The sequence below is a fragment of the Canis lupus genome, chromosome 38 (genome assembly GCF_003254725.2).
Source record: "Canis lupus dingo isolate Sandy chromosome 38, ASM325472v2, whole genome shotgun sequence".
In the NCBI taxonomy this organism is placed as follows: domain Eukaryota; kingdom Metazoa; phylum Chordata; class Mammalia; order Carnivora; family Canidae; genus Canis; species Canis lupus.
The window spans coordinates 18,137,773-18,150,426 of NC_064280.1; positions in this window are offsets into that span (position 1 = coordinate 18,137,773).

The following is a 12,654-nucleotide window of genomic DNA, read 5'->3' on the forward strand; positions in this document are numbered from 1 at the left end:
GTAATAACATTTATAAATCCTCCTTTCTGCAGAAAAGTAGCTATGCTCTGGCATCTCTGTATCAATAATACCTTACAACCCAGGAGATTTCCCAAATGGCTTCATATCTCCTAATAGCTGGGAACTGCTTCCTCCCTTTCATATGGTAAGTAGCAAACAACAAAACATTTTCTCCAAGTGTTGTGCAAAAGTGGCATGACATAGGCAAAATGAATCAAATCCAATATAACGTATCCATCATTCACAGGAATGTTTCAGCTGTATTCTAAATACCCCACAAACCAGTGTACTGCATTTGCTACAAAGGAACATAATTGGCCAATACAGACAATAGTGTTTTGTGTATTTATTTTTTTTTAATTTTTATTTATTTATGATAGTCACACAGAGAGAGAGAGAGAGAGAGAGAGGCAGAGACACAGGCAGAGGGAGAAGCAGGCTCCATGCTCCGGGAGCCTGAAGTGGGACTCGATCCTGGGTCTCCAGGATCGTGCCCTGGGCCAAAGGCAGGCGCCAAACCGCTGCGCCACCCAGGGATCCCCTGTTTTGTGTATTTAAAAGAGTAAGGCTTCATTGTTGCTGTTTTTGTTAAATACCTTTAAATCTTAAACTTCATAGTTTTAACCTTTAATATCTCCATTATACAGGTAATATAGAATTATAGATGAATTAGAAATTCTTAAGTGAGTAGGGGATCCCTGGGTGGCTCAGCAGTTAAGTGCCTGCTTTTTGGCCCAGGGTCTGATCCCAGAGACCTGGGATCGAATCCCATGTCAGGCTCTCTGCGTGGAGCCTGCTTCTCCCTCTGCCTGTGTCTCTGACTCTCTCAATCTGTGACTCTCATGAATAAATAAAATCTTAAAAAAATAAAATAAAATAAGAAATCCTTAAGTGAGTAAAAAGAAAACAACCACCCTTAAAGTTTGTGTCAGAGATAACTACTATTAACAATCTAGCATATAACCTCTGGGATGTTCCCCCCCTTTCCTTTCCTTTTTTTTTTTTTTTTTTTTTTTAAAGATTTATTTATTTATTCATGAAAGACACAGGGAGAAACAGACACAGGTAGAGGCAGGGAGCCTGATGTGGAATTCGATCCCAGGACTCTGGGATCACTCCCTGAGCCAAAGGCAGATGCTCAACCACTGAGCCACCCAGGCACCTCTCTTTCTTTTATTTAACAGACTTCAACTGCACAGATCTGAAATGATCATGACCCTTATTTTATAACACAATCTCATCATTGATCGCTTTTATTTAATAGGCTAATTAAACTGCCACTCTATGCAAGATCTAGAATATGGATTATAATTCACAAGTTGTAGATATTGACTAAGTGTTTTTCTATGCATCATATAACTTTTTTTAAAGTCCTTTTTAGCCAAGGTTGTTTTTTTTTTTTTTTTAAGATTGTATTTATTCATGAGAGACACAGAGAAAGAAGCAGAGACATAGAGAGAGAAGTAGGTTCCCTGCAGGGAGCCCATTGTGGGACTTGATCCCAAGACCCTGGGATCACAACCTGAGCCAAAGGCAGACGGGTCAATCACTGAGCCACCCAGGTGCCCCAAGATTTTGTTTTAAGATTTTATTTATTTGAGAGAGAGTATGAGAGAAAGAATGAACACATAAGTGGAGGGGGTACAGAGAGAAAGGGAGAAGCAGACTCCTTACTGAGCAGGGAGCCTGAGTTCTGGGCTCAACCCCAGGATGCTAGGATCATGACCTGAGCCAAAGGCAGACACTTAACCAACTGAGCCACCCAGGCACCCCTTAGCTAAGATCTTATTAGTCAAGACTCCATAGTTAAGAGACTGCACTAAAAAAGCAACGTTCGCCTTAATACATACATACCAATGAACCACTGTAGTCACATAATATAGAATGAACTTGCAGTGAAATCAATATATTTATGTAATTTTAAATACTGAACAGTATTGCATTGCATACATGTGTTACAATGTATCAAACAGTCCTCTTTTTTAGCATATAGATATGTTGCTTTTTTAAAAAAGATTTATTTATTTATTTATGATAGACAAAGAGAGAGAGAGAGAGAGAGAGGGAGAGGCAGAGACACAGGCAGAGGGAGAAGCAGGCTCCATGCCAGGAGCCCAATACGAGACTCAATCCTGGGACTCCAGGATCACGCCCCGGACCAAAGGCAGGCGCCAAACCACTGAGCCATCCAGGGATCCCAGATATGTTGCTTTTTAAAAATTTTTAAATTTAAGGCTATGAAAACATCCTTAAAAATGCTTCTTGGCCCATCCTCTGATCACAGAGTATGCACATCGTTAAGGCCTTTGAAACATTATGATAAATTGCTTTTAAAGTTTAAACTCAGGATGCTGGGATCCCTGGGTGGCTCAGTGGTTTAGCGCCTGCCTTCGGCCCAGGGCGTGACCCTGGAGACCTGGGATCGAGTCCCACATCAGGCTCTCTGCATGAAGCCTGCTTCTCCCTCTGCCTGTGTCTCTGCCTCTCTCTGTCTCTCATGAATAAATAAATAAAATCTTAAAAAAAAAAAAACTCGGGATGCCTGGGTGGCTCAGTGGTTGAGCGTCTGCCTTTGGCTCAGGTCACGATCCCAGGGTCCTGGGATGGGGTCCCACATTGGGCTCCCTGCAGGGCACTTTCTTCTTCCTCTGCCTATATCGCTGCCTCTCCCTCGCTGTCTCTCATGAATAAATAAATAAAATCTTTTTAAAAGTAAAGTTTAAACTCACAAAGGCTCCAATGGCAAAGGCTTCTGATGCCAGAAAACATCAGGCAGCTGGAAGTCGATGGAGTAAATACAAATGGTTAGACCCAAGGGTGAGCAGAGCACTGGGAGAGTCTATTATGCTTTAGGAAGAAACTATATATAGATCATTTAATTTGGGATATTTGGTCATATTTTAGGTTGTATGTGCAAGAGTAACCATAAAACTCATGATGGATGAGAGGCACCTGGCTGGCTTAGTCAGTGGAGTGTGGGACTCTTGATCTCAGGGCTGTGAATTCGAGCCTCATGTTGCATGTAGAGATTACTTAAAAATAAAACCTTCAAAAACACATACCAAAAATACCCCATGATAAATGAAAAGTCACAGAAACAAAACTTAGAATGGCCAGAGGTGAAAGGGTCTCTCAGAAAAACCAAATTATATGACAAGGAGTGTGGAAATCACTTAGAAAAACACTAAGCAGAATTATTAAATCCCATTCAATTTTTATGAATCCGTGACCTTTAGTCTAACTGGAAATATGCAATATGTAAGTCTTCAGATAGATGAAGACAAAGAAAAAATATTTTTAAACTCTTACAGACTTGTACATATTCATTTTCACATACTTTTCTAACCTGAATTCGTAATATCCCAACGTCATTCCAGTCTTTCTGTTCACCAGTTATTTTAGGTTTCAGAAATAGTAAAAACTTCACAAAATAAAATGTATAACTATATTTCTACATCTATGTAGAACAGGTAATATAGGCACAAGATAAAAAAAAAAAACTAAGCAATTTGAAAGAGTATACGGTAAAAAAGTAAATCTTTACCATGTGTATTCCCAGTGTTACTACCCAAAAGCAGTCATTCTTACTGGTTTCTCACATATCCTTAAGATAGTCTAGGCATAGGGGCACCCGGGTGGCTTAGTTGGTTAATCACCTGCCTTTGATCTGGTCATGATCTTGGGGTCCTGAGATGGTGACTCGTGTCAGGCTCCCTACTCAGGGAAGCCTGCTTCTCTCCCTTTTCCCCTCCATCTGCTTGTCCACTCTACCTCAAATAAATAAATAAAATCTTAAAAAAAAAGATAATCTATACATAAAACAAATACACATATACACAAAATACACACATACACACAAGCATGTGCATGCATGTATGTATTCTACCTCCAATTTTAAAAAAAGTAGTATATGCTACAAACCATTCTGCATTTTGTTTTTTATCACTTTATCTTGGAGAACATTCCATATCAGTACAAATGTATTTGCCTTGTTAAAAAAAATTTTTTTTAATTAAAGGCACAAAACACAACAGTTTCATGGCCTAAAAGAAATTACTTTTGTGGAAGACTAATAGATAATCTGAGATGTGTTATCATAACAAGAAAAAGACAAGGAAGATATCCATTTATTCATTACTTACTCACTCAACATGTTTTGAATGTTCATCATGTATGAGACACTTATTGAGTATCAGAGGCATAAAGATGAATTAGAAACCATTTCTACCTTCCCAGATTATTAAGAAATACACTCATATAAACAATTAAGCAATCAAAATACTATGTCATGTGGTATTATTGTATTCCTTGGCAACACAAAGAATTAAGTAATCAACCCTACCTGCGTCAGGAACAAATGCTAAGCACTTCACATACATTATCTCATATGAAACTCACTGGAACCCTACTAAATAAATGCCTGCAGGGGATCCTTATTAGTCAAGGTTTCATTAACTAAGATAGATCCCCACAGTTAAGATTTTGCAGTAGGAAGCAAAAGTTTCCTTATCATATATTTACCAAGTGAACTAATCATTTATAAAACGAGTCATCAAACATCCGTCCTCATTTAACATATCTTTCTGCTCCATTAGTCTACTTGTAAATTCAGTCCAAAGTGTTGGCAAAGTGAAATTGCAAATCTCTTGTAAAAGATGTAGGACTTCCATAAAGTCATGGGAAATAATAATGGAGAACCTCTCTCTCTCTCTCTCTCTCTCTTTTAAAGATTTTATTTATTTATCCATGAGAGACACAGAGAGAGAGGCAGAGACATAGGCAGAGGGAGAAGCAGGCCCCCTGCAGGGAGCCCAATGAGGGACTGGATCCCCAGACCCCAGCTGCCGAAGGCAGATGTTCAACTGCTGAGCCACCCAGAGGTCCTGTGGAGAACCTCTCTAATTATAAGCAAAGCCACCAACAAAAATAAGAATGTTGTGGAAGTACAGGAATTAATCATTAGAAAAGAGAAAACCAACAAGGAGAATGGTATAAACAAATACTTCACAGGAAAATTCTTTGAATGCAAAAGGATTTAAAAGCAAAATATCAGTTTTATATAAGTCTCATGGTAATCAAAAATCTATAAGCAGATACAAAAAAGATAATAACAGAAGACTGTAAGTATACCACTACAGAAAATCATCAAATCACAAAGAGAACAAGAAGAAATAAATAAAAGTTTTAGGAAATAGCTGGAAAATAATGAACAAGATGACAATAGTAAGTTCATAACTATCAATTACTTTAAATGTAAATGAACTAAATTCTTCAAGCAACAGACATAAAGTATCTAAATGGATTTAAAAAGAAGCCCCAACTATATGCTATGTACAAGAGACTTAGTTGAGCTTTAAGAATACTTGTGGACTGAAAGGATGGAAAAAGGTATTCCATGCAAATGGAAATCAAATAGACTTTACGGCAAAAACTTTAATAAGAAACAAAAAAAGGTCATTATATAATGTACCCCAAACATGGTACAACATTTGCAATATCTATGCACCCCATGCATAGATATTTTATATGCATCTAAATATATACAGTAAATATTAACAGACCTAAAGGGAGAATGAACAATCCAGTAATAGTAGGGGACTTCAGTAACTTACTTTCAACAATGGGTAGATAATAGGAACAGAAAATCCATAAAGACGCATTGCACTTATACTACATGTTCTACCAAATAGACTTAGACATTTACGCAACATTATATCCAACAGCAGAAGAATGCACATTCTTCTTAAGTGCACATGGAATATTCTCTAGGAGAGATCACATGTTAGGTCATGAAACAAGCCTTAATAAATTTAAGAAGATTAATATCACATCTAGCATCTCTTCTGACCACAGGGTATGAAACTGGAAAATTCAGAAATATGCAGCAATTAAACGACATGCTACTGAACAACCAATGGTCAAAGAAAAACAAAAGAAAAATTAAAAAATATCTTGAGACATATGAAAATGGAAACACAATATAACAAAACTTACAGCGTGCAGGAAAAGCAGTTCTAGGAGGTTAAGTTCATAGTGATAGCACCTACATTAAGAAAAAAGAAAGATCTGGTGGAAACAACCTAACTTTACACCTCAAAGAACTAGGAAAAGAAGAACAGGCTCTGTTCAAATTACTAGATGGAAGGAAAAAACACAGTTCAGAGCAGAAATAAATGAAATGAAGACTAAATGAGAATAGAAAAGATCAATGAAACTAAAAGCTGTTTTTTCCAAAAGATAAGTAAAATAGATAAAATTTCAGCTAGATTTACCAAGAGAAATGTGAGAGGACCCATATAAGTAATATTAGAAATGAAAGAGGAGACATTAGGGATGCCTGGGTGGCTCAGCGGTTGAGCATCTGCCTTTGGCTCAGGGCATGAGCCCAGGGTCCCAGGATGGAGTCCCATATTGGCTCCCTGCATGGAGCCTACTTCTTCCTCTGCCTCTCTCTCCCTGTGTCTCTCATGAATAAGTAAATAAATTCTTTAAAAAAAAGAGGAGACATTATAACTGATATCATATAGATACAAAGGATCATATGAGACACTATAACAATTATACATACACCAACAAAGTGGACAACCTAGAAGAAATGGATAAATCCCTAAAACATACAACCTACCAATAATGAATCTATATGAAATAGAAAAATCTGAACAGACCAATTACTAGAGTAAGGAGGTTGAATCAATAATCAAAAACCTGGGATCCCTGAGTGGCTCAGCGGTTTAGCGCCTGCCTTTGGCCCAGGGCGTGATCCTGGAGTCCCGGGATCGAGTCCCATGTCGGGCTCCCGGCATGGAGCCTGCTTCTCCCTCCTCCTGTTCTCTGCCTCTCTCTCTCTCTCTCTCTCTCTCTCTCCCTGTCTATCATAAATAAATAAATAAATAAATAAATAAATAAATAAATAAATAAATAAATAAATAAATAAATAAATCTTAAAAAAAATAATCAAAAACCTCCCAATAAACACAAGTCCAGGGCCAGATGGATTCACTGGTGAATTCTACCAAACATTTAAAGATAAATAAATCCAATCCTTTTCAAATTCTTCCAAAAAGTAGAAGAAAATACTTCCAAACTCATTTTATGAGACCAACATTACCCTGATACCAAAACCAGACAAGGACACCAGAAGAAAAGAAAATTACAAGGCAATATCACTGATTAACATAGATACAAAAGTCCTCTATAAAATATTAACAAATTGAATTCAAGAATACACTAAAAGGATCATATACCATGATTAAGTAGGATTTATCCCTGGCATACATGAGTGGTTCAACATCAGCAAATCAATGTGATACATCTCATTAACAAAATGAAAGAGAAAAATCATATGATCATTTCAAAAGATGTAGGAAAATCATTTACAAAAACCAATATCCATTCATAATAAAAAAACTCTCAACAGGTATAGAAGAAATGTACCTCAACATAATAAAGTCCATTTATGACAGGTCCACAGCTAACATCAAAATCAATGGTGAAAAACTGAAAGCTATTACTCTAAGATCAGTAATAAGAAACATATGCCTACTCTTGCTACTTTTATTCAACATAGCACTAGAAGTCCCAGCCAGAGCAATTAGGCAAGAAAAATAAATGAAAGGCATCCAAATTGGAAAAGATGTCTCTATTTGCAGATGACATAGAATTATATACAAAAAATTTAGAATAAATGAATTCAGTAAAGTTGCAGGTTACAAAATCAATACACAAAAATCAGTTGCGTTTCAATATATTAACAACTATCAGAAAGAGCAATTAAGAAAACAATCACAGAGATTCCTGGGTGGCTCAGTCAGTTAAGCGCCTGACTCTTGATTTTGGCTCCGGTCATGATCTCAGGGTCATGAGACTGAACCTGCTTAAGATTCTTTCTCTCTCTGATCCTCCCCGCACCACTCACATGCTCCTTCTCTCTAAAAAAAATACAAATAAAAAAATCATGTTTACAATTGTATCAAAAAGAATAAAATGCTTAGGAATAAATTTAACCAAAGAACTGAAAGATCTGTACACAAAAAACTATAAAACAGTGAAGAAAGAAACTGAAGACATAAATAAATGGAAAGATATCCCATGCTCATGGATTGGAAGATTAATATTGCAAAAAATATTCATATCTACCCAAAGAAATCTAAAATTTAACGTAATCCCTTGGCATGCCTGGGTGGCTCAGCGGTTGAGCATCTACATTTGGCTCAGGGCATAAGCCAGGGGTCCCGCATCGGGCTCCCCACAGGAAGCCTGCTTCTCCCTCTGCCTGTGTCTCTGCTTCTCTCTCTGAGAGAATAAATAAATACGTGTTTCTCGTGAATAAATAAATAAAATTTAAAATAATTTAATGCAATCCCTAATCAAAATTCCAATGAAATCTTTCATAGAAATAGAAAACACAAATCTTAAAATTTATATAGAACCACAAAAAGACTAAGTAGATAAAGTAATCTTGAGAAAGAACAACAAAAGTGGAAGAATCACACTCCTTGATTTCAAACTGTTTTACAAAACTAAAGTAGTCAAAACAATATGGTACTGGCATAAAAAGACACATAGATCAATGGGACAGAATAGAAACCCAAAAAATAAATCCATGCATGTATTATCAACTAATTCATACCAAAGGAGACAAGAACAGGCAATGGGGAAAGAACAGTCTCTTTAATAAATGCTTGTTGGGAAAATTTGACAGCCAAATGAATGAAGCTAGACTTCTATGATACACAAGAATCATTTGACACTTGGGTGGCTCAGTGGTTGAGCATCTGCCTTTGGCTCAGGGCATGATTCCAGAATCCCAGGATTGAGTTCCACATCAGGCTCTCAGTGGGGAGCCTGCTTCTCCCTCTGCCTATGTCTCTGCCTCTCTCTCCGTGTCTCTTGTAAATAAATAAATAAAATCTTTTTTAAAAAAGCGAAAATGATTTAAAGACTTGAACGTAAGAGCTGAAACCATAAAATTTCTAGAAGAAAGCATAGGGGATAAGCTCTTTGACACTGGTCTTATGATGCTTTTGTGGATTTGTCACCAAAAGCAAAGACAACAAAAGCAAAAAAATAAGTAAGACTACATCAAACTAACAGCTTCTGTACAGCCAAGGAAACTACTGATAAAATTAAAATGCAACATACAAAATGGGATAAAATATTTGCAAATCATTTATTTGATAAGGGGTTAATATCCAAAATATATAAAGAACACGTATAATCCAATAGCAAAACAAATTTTAAAAACTCAATCCAATTAAAAAATGGGCAGAGGATCTGAATCAACATCTTTCCAAAGACCTAAAGATGACCAATAGGCACATGAAAAGATGTTCAACATCACTCATCAGGGGACTGCAAATCAAAACCATAATGAGATATTACCTCCTATCTGTAGGAATGGCTATCATCAAAAAGACAGTAAGTAACTAGTTTTGGCAATTGTGAAGAACAGGAGACTCTTGTGCACTGTTGGTGGGATGTATATTGGTGCTGCCACTAAGGAAGACAATATGGAGTTTTCTCAAAAAAAATAAGACTAGAATTACCATATGATCCAGCAATCTCACTTCTGGGTATATAACCAAAGGAAATAAAAATAGGATATTAAAGAGATACCTGCACTATCATGTCATTGCTGCATTAATTACAATATCCAAGATAGGGAAACAACCAAAATGACCGGAACAATTTATATATATATATATGTATATACATATATATATATATATATACTTATATATACACAAAACATATGTATATAACTATATGTAATCTTTGCCCTTCCAGACACTCTGTGTCAGGTTTGTGCCCATACAGGTTAAAATCTAGAGATGGATTTGCCAATAAGGTAATGAAATGTAAGTTTCTGGGATCCTCACTTGCACTAGCCCCTTTCAAATAAGTATTCACTTTTGTATCTAATTTTGATTTTGGCATATTGTTTTTCATAAAGGGATTCCCTAGAGTTGTATAAGCTTTGGGTCACATAAAACTTAGAAATACTTCTGGTAGAGGGGTGCCCGGGTGGCTTGTCAGTTGGGTGTCTGCCTTTGGCTCAGGTTGTGATCCTGGAGTTCTGGGATTGAGCCCTGTGTCAGGCTCCCTGCTGAGCAGAGAGCCTGTTTCTCCCTTTCTCTGCTGCTCTGCCTACTTGTGCGCTCTCTCTCTCTCTCTCTGTCAAGTGAATAGATAAAATCTTAAAAAAATAAAAATAAAAACTCCCGGTAGAAACCTTAGAATTATTGAAGTATTCTTATTTACTTTATTTATTTTTATTTTTATTTTTTTAATTTATTTTTTATTGGTGTTCAATTTACTAACATACAGAATAACCCCCAGTGCCCGTCACCCATTCACTCCCACCCCCCACCCTCCTCCCCTCCACCACCCCTAGTTCGTTTCCCAGAGTTAGCAGTCTTTACGTTCTGTCTCCCTTTCTGATATTTCCCACACATTTCTTCTCCCTTCCATTATATTCCCTTTCACTATTATTTATATTCCCCAAATGAATGAGAACATATAATGTTTGTCCTTCTCCGACTGACTTACTTCACTCAGCTTTTATTTATTTTTAAATAAGCCTTGGCATCACGACTGAGCCAAAGGCAGATGCTCAACCGCTAAGCTACCCAGGCTGCCCCTGTCTCTCTCTCTCTCTCCCTCTCTCTCTCTCTCTCTCTCAAAAAAAATTTTTTTTCTTGGCAGCCCGGGTGGCTCAGCAGTTTAGCGCCGCCTTCGGCCCGGGATGTGATCCTGGAGACCCAGGATCGAGTCCCATGTCAGGCTCCGATGAAAAAAAATTTTTTTTCTTAAAGATTTTGTTTATTCATGAGAGACACATAGAGAGGGAGAGAGAGGCAGAGACACAGGCAGAGGAAGAAGCAGGCTCCATGCAGGGAGCGTGACATGGGACTCGATCCCGGGTCTCCAGGATCAGGTCCTGAGCTGAAGGCAGCGCTAAACCGCTGAGCCACCCAGGCTGCCCTAAAACAATTTTTTTTAAATAAATAACTTACCATCAAGTAAAAATGATACTCTAGGAAAATGTCACATTTCTCTTGCAACCTCAAGCACCCTATGATTAATTGCCGCTTTTGCCTGGCATTTAAGCATCTCAATTTTAGAAGATCAGTGGTAGTGGAAAGTCACAAAAATATTTTGAGCTTGGATGGGAATTCTGCAAAATAAGCAGTGCGTCTGTGAAAAAAAAATTAGTCTGGCAGCTTTACACAGGATAGATACATTTTTGAGAGAGATTGCAGTCAGAAACCAACCATTGGGCCATCATCATGATGCAGTTTTCAAGTAAGGGAGACTTGAACTAAGTAGTATCAGCAGAAATTGGGCTAAACCAAGAACCTTTTGTAGGATGGAAGAGTAAGTTTTAGAATTAAATAAGATGAATAAGGGGGCCTGGATGGCTCAGTTCCGACGTGTCTGCCTTCAGCTCAGGTCATGGTCTTGGGGTCCTGGGATCCAGCCCTGAGTCAGCTCCCTACTCCCTGGGGAGTCTGCTTCTCCCTCTCCCTTTCCTTCTATGCGCATGTGCTCTCTGTCTCTGAAACAAAATCTTTAAAAAGAGAGAGAGAGAATAGGTGGACAGGCAGAGGGAGAGAGAGAATCCTAAACAGGCTCCACATCCAACACAGAGCCAATACGGGACTCAATCTTATGACTCTGAGATCAGGACCTGATCCAAAAATCAAGAGTGGGATGCTTAACTGAGTGGGCCACTCAGGTGTCCCCACATTAAGTAATTTAAAAGATTACTCCTCAACTCCTGCACTTTATTCTTCTTACTTATAACAAACAGATATAGAATTGAAGACAAAAATAATTTTTTTGGAGCTCAGATGCAGAGAATTAGATTCATCATTATTCTTGGTTCATGACATATTCTCATCAATGGTATGTTCAAGGACCTCAAGCATTTACTCAGTCTTTCATTTAAAATAACAAATATCGGGATCCCTGGGTGGCGCAGCGGTTTAGCGCCTGTTTTTGGCCCAGGGCGCGATCCTGGAGACCCGGGATCGAATCCCACATCAGGCTCCCGGTGCATGGAGCCTGCTTCTCCCTCTGCCTGTGTCTCTGCCTCTCTCTCTCTCTCTCTCTGTGTGACTATCATAAATAAATAAAAATTAAAAAAAAATTTTCCTTTAAAAAAAATTAAAAAATAACAAATATCCATGAAATCACCACCAACTGAAAACTGAGACATGAATTTACCCTTACATCCACCTCTTTGATCCTCCATTGCATCACTTATTATTATTACTGTGACTTTTATAGAAAATCTACCACATGCTGTAATTCTTAAGGACTTACTCCTTCCACTTAATAATATATTGCTAGGATTAATTCACACTGTGGCATGTGACTGTAATACATTCATTTGGAGTGCTGTTTAAATACACTCTATTTATTTATTCCTCTACGGGTAGATAGGCATTTGTTTTCAGGTCTTGGTATTAAAAAGATGTTCATGTGGGGCACTTGAATGGTACAGTTGGCTAAGTGGTGGATTCTTGGTTTTGGTTCAGGTCACAATCTCAGGGTCGTGAAATCTAGTTGAGCTGGGCTCCGCACTTAGTGTGGAGTCTGCCTAGGATTCTCCCTCTCCCTCTGCCCCTTCCTTCTACTCTCTCTCCCTCA